Source organism: Aquarana catesbeiana, linkage group LG03 (genome assembly GCF_042186555.1).
Source record: "Aquarana catesbeiana isolate 2022-GZ linkage group LG03, ASM4218655v1, whole genome shotgun sequence".
NCBI classification, from domain to species: Eukaryota; Metazoa; Chordata; class Amphibia; order Anura; family Ranidae; genus Aquarana; species Aquarana catesbeiana.
The window spans coordinates 449763007-449773126 of record NC_133326.1 but is presented as its reverse complement, the minus strand read 5'-3'; the positions used below and the strand labels follow the sequence as shown (position 1 = coordinate 449773126).

The window sequence follows — 10120 nt, the reverse complement described above, 5'->3', positions numbered from 1 at the left end:
GACTTGTTTTGTTATGCATATAAAATTTTTAATAAATATTACATTTAAAAAAAATAGATACATATACGTATAAATAAATACTGTGCAAAATATATAAATAACACAGATAAATAAATATATATATATATATATATATATATATATATATATATATATATATATATATATATATATATATATAAAAGGAATTTAACGTTTTTGTGAATTAAAGTATTGGAAAATATCTGTCAGTCTGTCCCAGAACACAGTCGCATTCACTTTTATCATTTGTCCACAGGGCTGGTATGCAGATTTCTAGAAGAACAAACCAGTAAAGAAATTTAATATTGGAATGAAACAAATCCTGATGCATAATAAATATATATTCAGTATAACTACTTGACATGTTACTTTTATGATTGAACTCCAGGCAAGCAGTTACAGTAAATACGTAGTTGAGATACATTCTGTATATGTGATCTGTTTTGTATTTTATAGGATTTGTAATCCTGTGCAGCCAATTTTGTTATCCTGAAACTCCTACCAGATGGTCTAGCCACGGTCTTTTCTATCTAAACTGCAGTTGCGCAATAGATATTGTTCTAGCACATACATCAGTCTGCTTATTAAACAGTGAAACATATCTTCCCAACCTTCTGAAATGGGAGAGAAGGACACCTTCAGCACAAAATATTTGACACAGGACATTACCCTCTCCACACCCCTGATGACACAGCCAATGACAAACTAAATTGCATTCTATATTTTTTCTTTATATTAGAATTTAAAATTATAACCAATACAAAAATCTGAATGAAGGATTAAAGTATAATGTAAGAAAAAAACTTGTCAGTTAAATAGTACTTTTATTATACAGATCTTTATACAGAGCTAAAAGATATTTGTGGATGAATGTGTGACTGAGAAAAGCATAGCACCGAATTGATGAGGCCGTTTCTCGGCTTCCTTACCCTATAAACATGTTCAGAAAGGATTTTGCAAAGCAACAGAGCCTGAGTAAAGCTGCAGGGCTTAGAATTATGCTCTTCTGAGGATTTGGCTGCATACACATTTTGAGTTTCTGTGAACATGTTTGTGCTCGTTTTTACACCACAGGCATAGGGCAGCCTATTGATTTCAATGGGCTGTCCTACATCTAACAAACACAGCAAAGCAGCTAATGTCCTTTTTTGAACATTGAGTGCAACAAACGTGCATCTTTTTTGCCATTTTTGGGGTGCCATTAACCATTAATTGCAATGCAAGTACGACAAGCATTTTTCTTGCATTTCGTAAATGCAAGTGGAATTATGCTCTTTTACGAGTGTTCATGAAACACCAAAGCGTGAATGAGGCTTACAAAAAAAATAAAGCTAAATAGTCATACTACACTGCTACTTATACTAGCATTTAATAATACATTTAACATTTTGATTGATGTACGGACCTGGCATTTTTATATACACTATATTACCAAAAGTATTGGGACACCTGCCTTTACACGCACATGAACTTTAATGGCATCCCAGTCTTAGTCCGTAGGGTTCAATATTGAGTTATTGAGTTATATTAAATTTCTTTACTGGTTTGTTTGCAGCTATAACAGCTTAAAATCTTCTGGGAAGGCTTTCCACAAAGTTTAGGAGTGTGTCTATGGGAATGTTTGACCATACATCCAGAAGCGCATTTGTGAGGTCAGGCACTGATGTGGAAGAGAAGGCCTGGCTCGCAGTCTTCGCTCTAATTCATTCTAAAGGTGTTCTATGCTGCAAAGGGTGGGCCAAGTTAATATTGAGCCCTATGAACTAAGACTGGGATGCCATTAAAGTTCATGTGCGTGCAAAGGCATGTGTCCCAATACTTTTGGTAATATAGTGTATTTCTGGCTTTCGCATTTCAATTTTCTACGATCACCAGTCAAAGATATAACATTATAAACTTATTGTATGATTTAGCAAATTTTCTCTGATGAGGTTATAATGTTTATGTTAAGCAGAATGCAAATAATTAATCTGTGCAGGGTAGTTGTCTGAAGTTTAAAGTCAAAATCAACCTTATAATGTAATTTTACATTTATTCTATCCATATTGGTGTTTCAGACTTTGGATTTGTTTGTTATAACTATTTTTTAAGTATGCATGGAAAATATAAAAACAGCAAGAACAAAAGTCATAATACAAGTAATAATAAAAGTAATAATAATAATAACCATAAAAAATCTAGTTCAGCATATAGCAGCTACAATAAAAATATAAAAAACTTACACATGACTTAACCAAGTTAGGAATTGTGTTTTTTAGAAAACGTTGAAGGTATTTATCGTTACTTTGAAGGCGCTTAGTCATACTGACAAAAGATTCTTGATAGCAGGTCAGATTATAATTAGAGGCCTAAATAAATGGAAGCAAAATTACAAATCTGAATACAATTTTCATTCAAACTGTAAAATTTAATTTTTTTATACAAATTATCAAAGCGTTTTATTTAAAAAATATGTGGAAAAGGTTTGTTGGCCATGTATAATAATTTTGTTTTAATAAAAGAAGCAACTGTTTAATTTCTTACCCTTTCCATTTAACAGAACTCTGAATAACAGATAATAAATTTGTATTCTTATGTTGCTTTTGCATGCAATGCTAAAATAAAATATATTTTACAGAGCAAAATGAAAGATGCATACTAGCATCCACTTGCCGACTGCTGCACGCCGATATACGTCGGCACAAAAGCAGCTGTGGGCAAAAGGGTGTACCTGTATGTCCCCTTTAATTGGCAGGGTTAGGGGGCGTGACCGTGCCCGCGGGACTGGTGGACTCGATGTCCGCTGGTCTCCCAGCGATCGCATCACAAAGCAGCAAAACGGGGAAGTGCCTATGTAAACAAGGCATTTCCCCGTTCTGCCTTGTGACATGACAGAGATCACTGCTCCCTGTCATTGGGAGCAGTGATCACTGTCATGTGAGTTGTAGCCCATCCCCCCCACAGTTAGAATCACTCCCTAGGACACACTTAACCCCTTCATCGCCTCCTAGTGGTTAACCCCTTCCCTGCCAGTGTCATTTACACAGTAATCAGTGCACCTTTATAGCACTGATTGCTGTATAAATTACAATGGTTCCAAAATAGTGTCAAAAGTGTCCGATGTGTCTGCCATAATGTCGCAGTCACAATAAAAATCACAGATTGCCGCCATTACTAATAAAAAATATTAATAATAAAAATGCCATAAACTATCCCCTATTTTGTAGATGCTATAACTTTTGTGCAAACCAATCAATACACTCTTATTGCAATTTTCATTAGCTAGTAGGAGGCAATTCACTCAAAACAGATCATCTTCAGTGGTTTTACTTGTGCGAAACTGCACTATAGGCATTTACTAACAAATGTAAAGGTTTAAGGTTTGAGTACCTAGATTGCCTCAATCAACTCACTACACCTATGCCATTCATACTTACTCTAACTAGATTCTCTATTCACTAAATCGCTGATCTAGACAATTTACCAGGTGGAGCTTTAATGTCCTAATGCATCATAGATCCAAATAAGATAATGGTGGTCAAAATGTGGATGATTAAAACTTTAGCCAATGTTTCTGTAAGGGAATTTATCTGTTCACCATTGGCTTGCTATTTGGAATGTAAATATACTTATTTAATATTTTACAATAATATTATTAATGTGCATTCAGCACTTTCTTACCTTAGGCATTTTAAAACAGTCACATGAATTCTAAAAAAAAAAAAAAAGTTTGTAGTTTTGATCATACAACTTCGTTAAATTCTCAATTTACATTTGAAAAGTAATTATAGAAACACATAAAAACAAGGGAGAAAAATAGTGAGACTTTAGATGAGGGATATCAATGCAGACAGTTATTGCATAGACTATAAATATATATTTTATTGATCAAATACAACTACATATGAACATTCCATATTCTGGAGATACATAATACGTTTGTAGCTAGTAAACCGTATGCAAAAGAGCTGCCATATACATACACAAGAATACACATACATAACATAAGACTATATAAAATCTAAGTACATAAATAGTATATATGAGCCAATAAAATTGAGGAATAGTAAGCCAACCTTGTCAGGGCACCCTAAAAACTCTACGCATTTCATGGCTCTTTAACATTCGTCAGGAGTTAGGTGGAAAGATACAGCTATAAATACAAAAGATTGGATTAATGAATGCTACCCATTAAAAAGGGAGAAAAAGCTGTTAGGGAGCAAAGGATCTGTACTCACAAGTGGGCTGTGAACTGTGCCCGGGGCTGAGGTGGGGTGCCCCAACCAAAGGAGAGCCCAAAGGCAGGCCAGATCGACATAAAACATTCCCTATGTGTAGAGAGTATGTAGACCCAGATTATCACTGTCTACATACTCTCTACACATGGGGAAAGTGTCATGTCGATCTGGCCTGCCTTTGGGCTCTCCTTTGGTCGGGGCGGGGCACCCCACCTCAGCACCGGGACAGACAATTTGTCTGGGGCTCCTTCTCCCTTGATATCAGCTGGAAACAGTTCACAGCCAACTTGTAAGTACAGATCATTTGCTCCCTAACAGCTTGTTCTCCCTTTTTACAGGGTAGCCTTCATTAATCCAATCTTTTGTATTTATAGCTATATCTTTGCACCTAACTCTTGACGAATGGTAAAGAGCCATAAACCGCGTAGAGTTTTTTAGGGTGCCTATCAATTTTATTGGCCCATAAATACTATTTATGTACTTAGATTTTATCTAGTCTTATGTTATGTATGTGTATGTGTATTTTTGTGTATGTACATGGCAGCTCTTTTGCATATGGTTTACTAGCTACAAACGTATTATGTATATCCAGAATAACGAATGTTCAAATGTACCTGTATTTGATTAATAAAATATATTTATACTCTATGCAATATCTGTCTGCAGTGACATCCCTCATCTAAAGTCCCACTATTTTTCTCCTTTGTTTTTATATGTATACTACGGATGGAGATTTGTCATTGTGGTGGTGGTCAGGTTACACCCATTTTTTGTTCAATTATAGAAACACATACAAATATAGGATACTTTCCAAGTACAGAGGAAAAGTGCATGGCTATAATCCAGTGTTTAAGCAGAACTCTACAGAGAAATAAACTCAACTAAGCTGAATATGACCTCCTGAATCTCACAGAGACACTCCCTATACCTCGTAAGCTGACAATCACTACCATAGTGTTTACTATTGTTTTGATGTGGCCTCTTACACACCTTCAATCAATCAATCATTATCTTTCCCTGGATTTACAACTTTAAGGCATATAGGCAGTCTTTAAGGCAGAGGAAGTCTCTTAGGGCAGTGTTTTTCAACACTGACCTCAAGTACCCCCAACAGGCCATGTTTGCAGGTTTTCCTTTATCTTGCACGGGTGCTTTAAATCAGAGTTAATGGCTTGGTATTTTGGACAGCTATTTTATCTAAGAGAAATTCCCAAAACATGGCCTGTTGGGGGTACTTGAGGACAGGGTACAACAAATCAAATCTATACCATTGCTGCAGTTAATAATGTATTCTTCACTGATGTTAATCCATCTCATAGCTAGTTACATATATGTTCCCAAATGAATATTGTGACACTAACTTTGAAAACTAACGGCTTTTTTTTTTTATAAATACTGTGTAAAGACTAGTAATATGCAGACCTAAAGAAACCACAGTGAAAACCCATCTGGGGTTAACTTGAGATGTCTTTTTTGTAAGACACCATTTTGTTGCAACAACCTAGAATTCAATAGATTGTTCCAAGATGGTGGGGTTTGTTACTGATGGTGTAAAAAATACATTTATACTTAACACAGAAAAGAAGCATCATTTTGGAAGTTGAAGGGTTTTGACAGTGGATTGTTTTAATATTACAGTAATATACAGGAATCTATAACATCTAATTTGGAAATCAGCTTGTGTTGTTGCAAGAACATTTCAAATCGCAGGTTACTATACATTTTTATACATTAGGGAGACATGTCATGAGAGAAACAAAGAAGCTACCATTTCTAAATTCAACTTCTGAAAATGCTAGTTGCCTGGCTGTCACAGTAAGTCAGTACTTTCAGTTACTGAACCAGAACTAGCATGCAATAGCAGCCATGAACTTGTATCTGTTCTGTTCAGCTGGCTCCTGGCTTAAATTTAAAAAGAATATGGGTGGTTGTATAGCCACCTGATCACTTTTACAGTACTCACAGTGTGCCACCCCCTTTCCCCCTCCGTAAGAACCCAGAACCACAAGAAATATGTTCAGGATGTTAAGTGGAGAAGACCAGGGAACATCCATATCCTGATCTCCTCTGAAGACAGAAGCCCTCAGTTCTGAATATTTCTGGTGTCAGAGCTGACATTCCCCAGATGCTCTGGCTGGGGAAGCAGCTAATCAACATGACCTGTGCTTGATTAACTGCAGTGGAGGGTAGGAGAACCTGTCACCATACAGGGGGCTTGTTAGCACTAAAGGTAAATGGAAAAAAAAATATTTTTTAAATAAAATTATTAAAAATTAAAAAAAAATTAAAAGCACCTCCATCACCTGGGCACATCCCCAAAATACAAACGTGTGCATAGAGCATGCACATTTAGAAACCAGTGATTTTGATATACATATTATATACAATAATTCTAGGTCCCTCATTTATGTTTTATGTTAAAAATTTTGGGTATCATAATTTTTTGCCATTTTGCGAGCAAGTGCAGCTATAAGGCTCGACATATCGCATATCTATTCATTGGACACTACCTCATATTTTATTTTGTACAAAAAGGGGAACTAAATTATGTTTGTGTGCAATTTTAAATTCATTCTTTCCTGAAAATATCAATTTGACTAACAGTTGCACAAATATTGTGTGACATAGAAAATTGCAATTACCTTTCTATATTCCTCTGCATTCAGGGGAAAAAAATATATATACACAGTATCTCACAAAAGTGAGAACAACCCTCATATTTTTGTAAATATTTTATTATATCTTTTCATGTGACAACACTGAAGAAATTACACTTTGCTACAATGTAAAGTAGTGAGTGTACAGCTTGTATAACAGTAAATTTGCTGTCCCCTCAAAATAACTCAACACACAGCCATTAATGTCTAAACCGCTGGCAACAAAAGTGAGTACACCCCTAAGTGAAAATGTCCGAATTGGGTCCAAAGTGCCAATATTTTGTGTGGCAACCATTATTTCCCAGCACTGCCTTAACCCTCTTGGACATGGAGTTCACCAGAGCTTCACAGGTTGGCACTGGAGTCCTTTTCCACTCCTCCATGATGACATTGTAGAGCTGGTGGATGTTAGAGACCTTGCTCTCCTCCACCTTCCATTTGAGGATGTCCCACAGATGCTAAATAGGGTTTAGGTCTGGAGACAAGCTTGGCCAGTCCATCACCTTTAACCTCACCCTCTTTAGCAAATCAGTGGTCATCTTAGAGGTGTGTTTGGGGTCATTATCATGTTGGAATACTGCCCTGCGGCCCAGTCTCTGAAGGGAGGGGACCATGCTCTGCTTCAATATGTCACAGTACATGTTGGCATTCATGGTTCCCTCAATGAACTGTAGCTCCCCAGTGCTGGCAGCACTCATGCAGCCCCAGAGTATGACACTTCCATCACCATGCTAGACTGTAGGCAAGACACACTTGTCTTTGTACCTCCCACCTGGTTGCTGCAACACAGGCTTGACACCATCTGAACCAAATAAGTTTATCCTGGTCTTGTGAGACCACAGAACATGCTTCCAGTAATCCATGTCCTTAGTCTGCTTGGCTTCAGCAAACTGTTTGCTGGCTTTCTTGTGCATCATCTTTAGAAGAGGCTTCCTTCTGGGATGACAGCCATGCAGACCAATTTGATGCAGTGTGCGACGTATGGTCTGAGCACTGACAGGCTGACCCCCTGCCCCTTCAACCTAGGCAGCAATGCTGGCAGCACTCATATGTCTATTTCCCAAAGACAACCTCTGGATATGACGCTGATCATGTGCACTCAACTTATTTGGTCAACCATATTCTGAGTGAAACCTGTCCTGTTAAACCACTGTATGGTTTTGGCCACTGTGATTCAGCTCAGTTTCAGGGTCTTAACAATCTTCTTATAGCCTAGGCCATCTTTATGTAGAGCAACAATTTTTTTTTCAGATCCTCAGAGAGTTCTTTGCCATGAGGTGCCATGTTGAACATCCAGTGAGAGAGTGAGAGCGATAACACCAAATTTAACACACCTGCTCCCCATTCACACCTCAGACCTTGTAGCCTTAACGAGTCACATGACAGAAAGAAAATGGCTAAGTGAGCCCAATTTGGACATTTGCACTTAGGGGTGTACTCACTTTTTTTGCCAGCGGTTTAGACATTAATGGCTGTGTGTTGAGTTATTTTGAGGGGACAGCAAATTTACACTGTTATACAAGCTGTACACACTCACTACTTTACATTGTAGCAAAGTGTCATTTCTTCAGTGTTGTCACATGAAAAGATATAATAGAAAATTTACAGATTTACAGAAATGTGAGAGGGGTGTACTCACTTTTGTGAGATACTGTATATATATATATATATATATATATATATATATATATATATATATATATATATATATATATACTGCACCTCCCTTCTCCCCATCCTGCACTCAGTGGGAGTCGCTCAAGAGAACATATCTGTGGGAGCCATTGGGAGACAAGCTGCCACTTGTGAACACAGAAGCTGGACATCTGTGTTTAAAAGTGATAGTGGTGAGCAAGGAGCAGCGGGCCTGAGCCAAAGGTGGTTCCACCAAGTTCCAGCTGAAAAAACGCCCTGTTTATCTATCTATCTATCTATCTATCTATCTATCTATCTATCTATCTATCTATCTATCTATCTACTTATCTATCTATCTATCTCATAAACATACATTTATTGGCATATCACATCACTGCTCACACACAGCAAAGATGAAGCTTTTTAATAACTGCATAAAGAATAAAAACTGCTGAAACCCATAGAATCCAACTAGATAGTAATATTCTTCAGTATATATCTGACTAGCTACCATGGACCACTAGCAAGGCACTCTTCCTAATCGTTTTTTGTTTTTCGTTTTACATGCTTTCTATTGCTTCTTATGAAAAAAAATAATTTTAGAACCTTTTGTAGAAAGACACAAAAATATTGGTCTGATAATGAGGTATGGTAAAACAAAATTTGCTTTTTTTAGACCTATTATTTTTAGTTTCTCTAAACACTTACACACCAGCTCCTTGCACTTGACAGCTGTAAGTCTAAGGTGCACTGTCTAAATGAGTTATTTAAATCACACCACATAGTAATCCTACAAAATTAACACCATATTCACTTGGGTTGATTTACTAAAGGAGGAGAATGCCCACTGAGCCCAGCAATGCTCCATTCACATCAACCATCTAATTGTGTGCAAGGAATATTTCCACTTTGTTCTCAGTCTTCTTGCACATGATTGGATATTCAAACTGAACAGAATGAACAGTCAGAATTCATTTTGTATCTGTCAGGCTAATCAAGAATTAACACTTTTTGGTTGGTATGAGTTATTGCACTTTAGAATTAACATCATCAAGTCTCACAATATTGCCCTGATTTAAAAAGGAACATACACTGATGCAAACTACTAATACTAGTTTCACAACTGAAATTATTTAGAACTTGTAGTTCCATAGAAAATATTGCTGTCAACAAAATGTTTTAAATTGTGATCCAGTTCTAGAATAGTATATGCAACTACTTGCTTTCAAACGAATGAAGAAAGACAAATGCATATAAACAAACAAAGATTTATGAACTTACCTGGTAATCAGCAGAAGTTTTGTTACAGGTGCATGTTATTTCCATCTGAAAAAAAAAAGGCATAATTTGTTATACTTTCAAGCATTCCATGTTATGACATTTTTATAAATGTAGTAAACCTCATTGCTATACCTTTAATGTATCCATAAATTTTAATGATGTTCTTGTTTTACATGCTCCCTCAGCAGTGCATACAATACAAAAAAGAACAGAAAATGCTAAAAGAACAGAAAAAGCCTGCATCTTTACGTTGTAGTACCAGTCCAGTGATAGTTTTCCAGTTTGTCTGAAGTGGCTTTAAATTCAACT

At 36.5% G+C, this 10120-nt stretch overlaps 1 long non-coding RNA gene across 1 annotated transcript; it reads right to left on the bottom strand.

The window, feature by feature from the left end:
* Positions 1 to 226: 226 nt before the first annotated feature.
* LOC141134587 (uncharacterized) lies at positions 227 to 9858 on the bottom strand. The gene is made up of 4 exons (XR_012243220.1): positions 9812 to 9858; positions 3682 to 3711; positions 2244 to 2369; positions 227 to 294 (listed from the first exon to the last, which is right to left on the bottom strand). It is a non-coding gene; the product is annotated as an uncharacterized lncRNA (long non-coding RNA).
* Between the last annotated feature and the right edge of the window lie 262 nt (positions 9859 to 10120).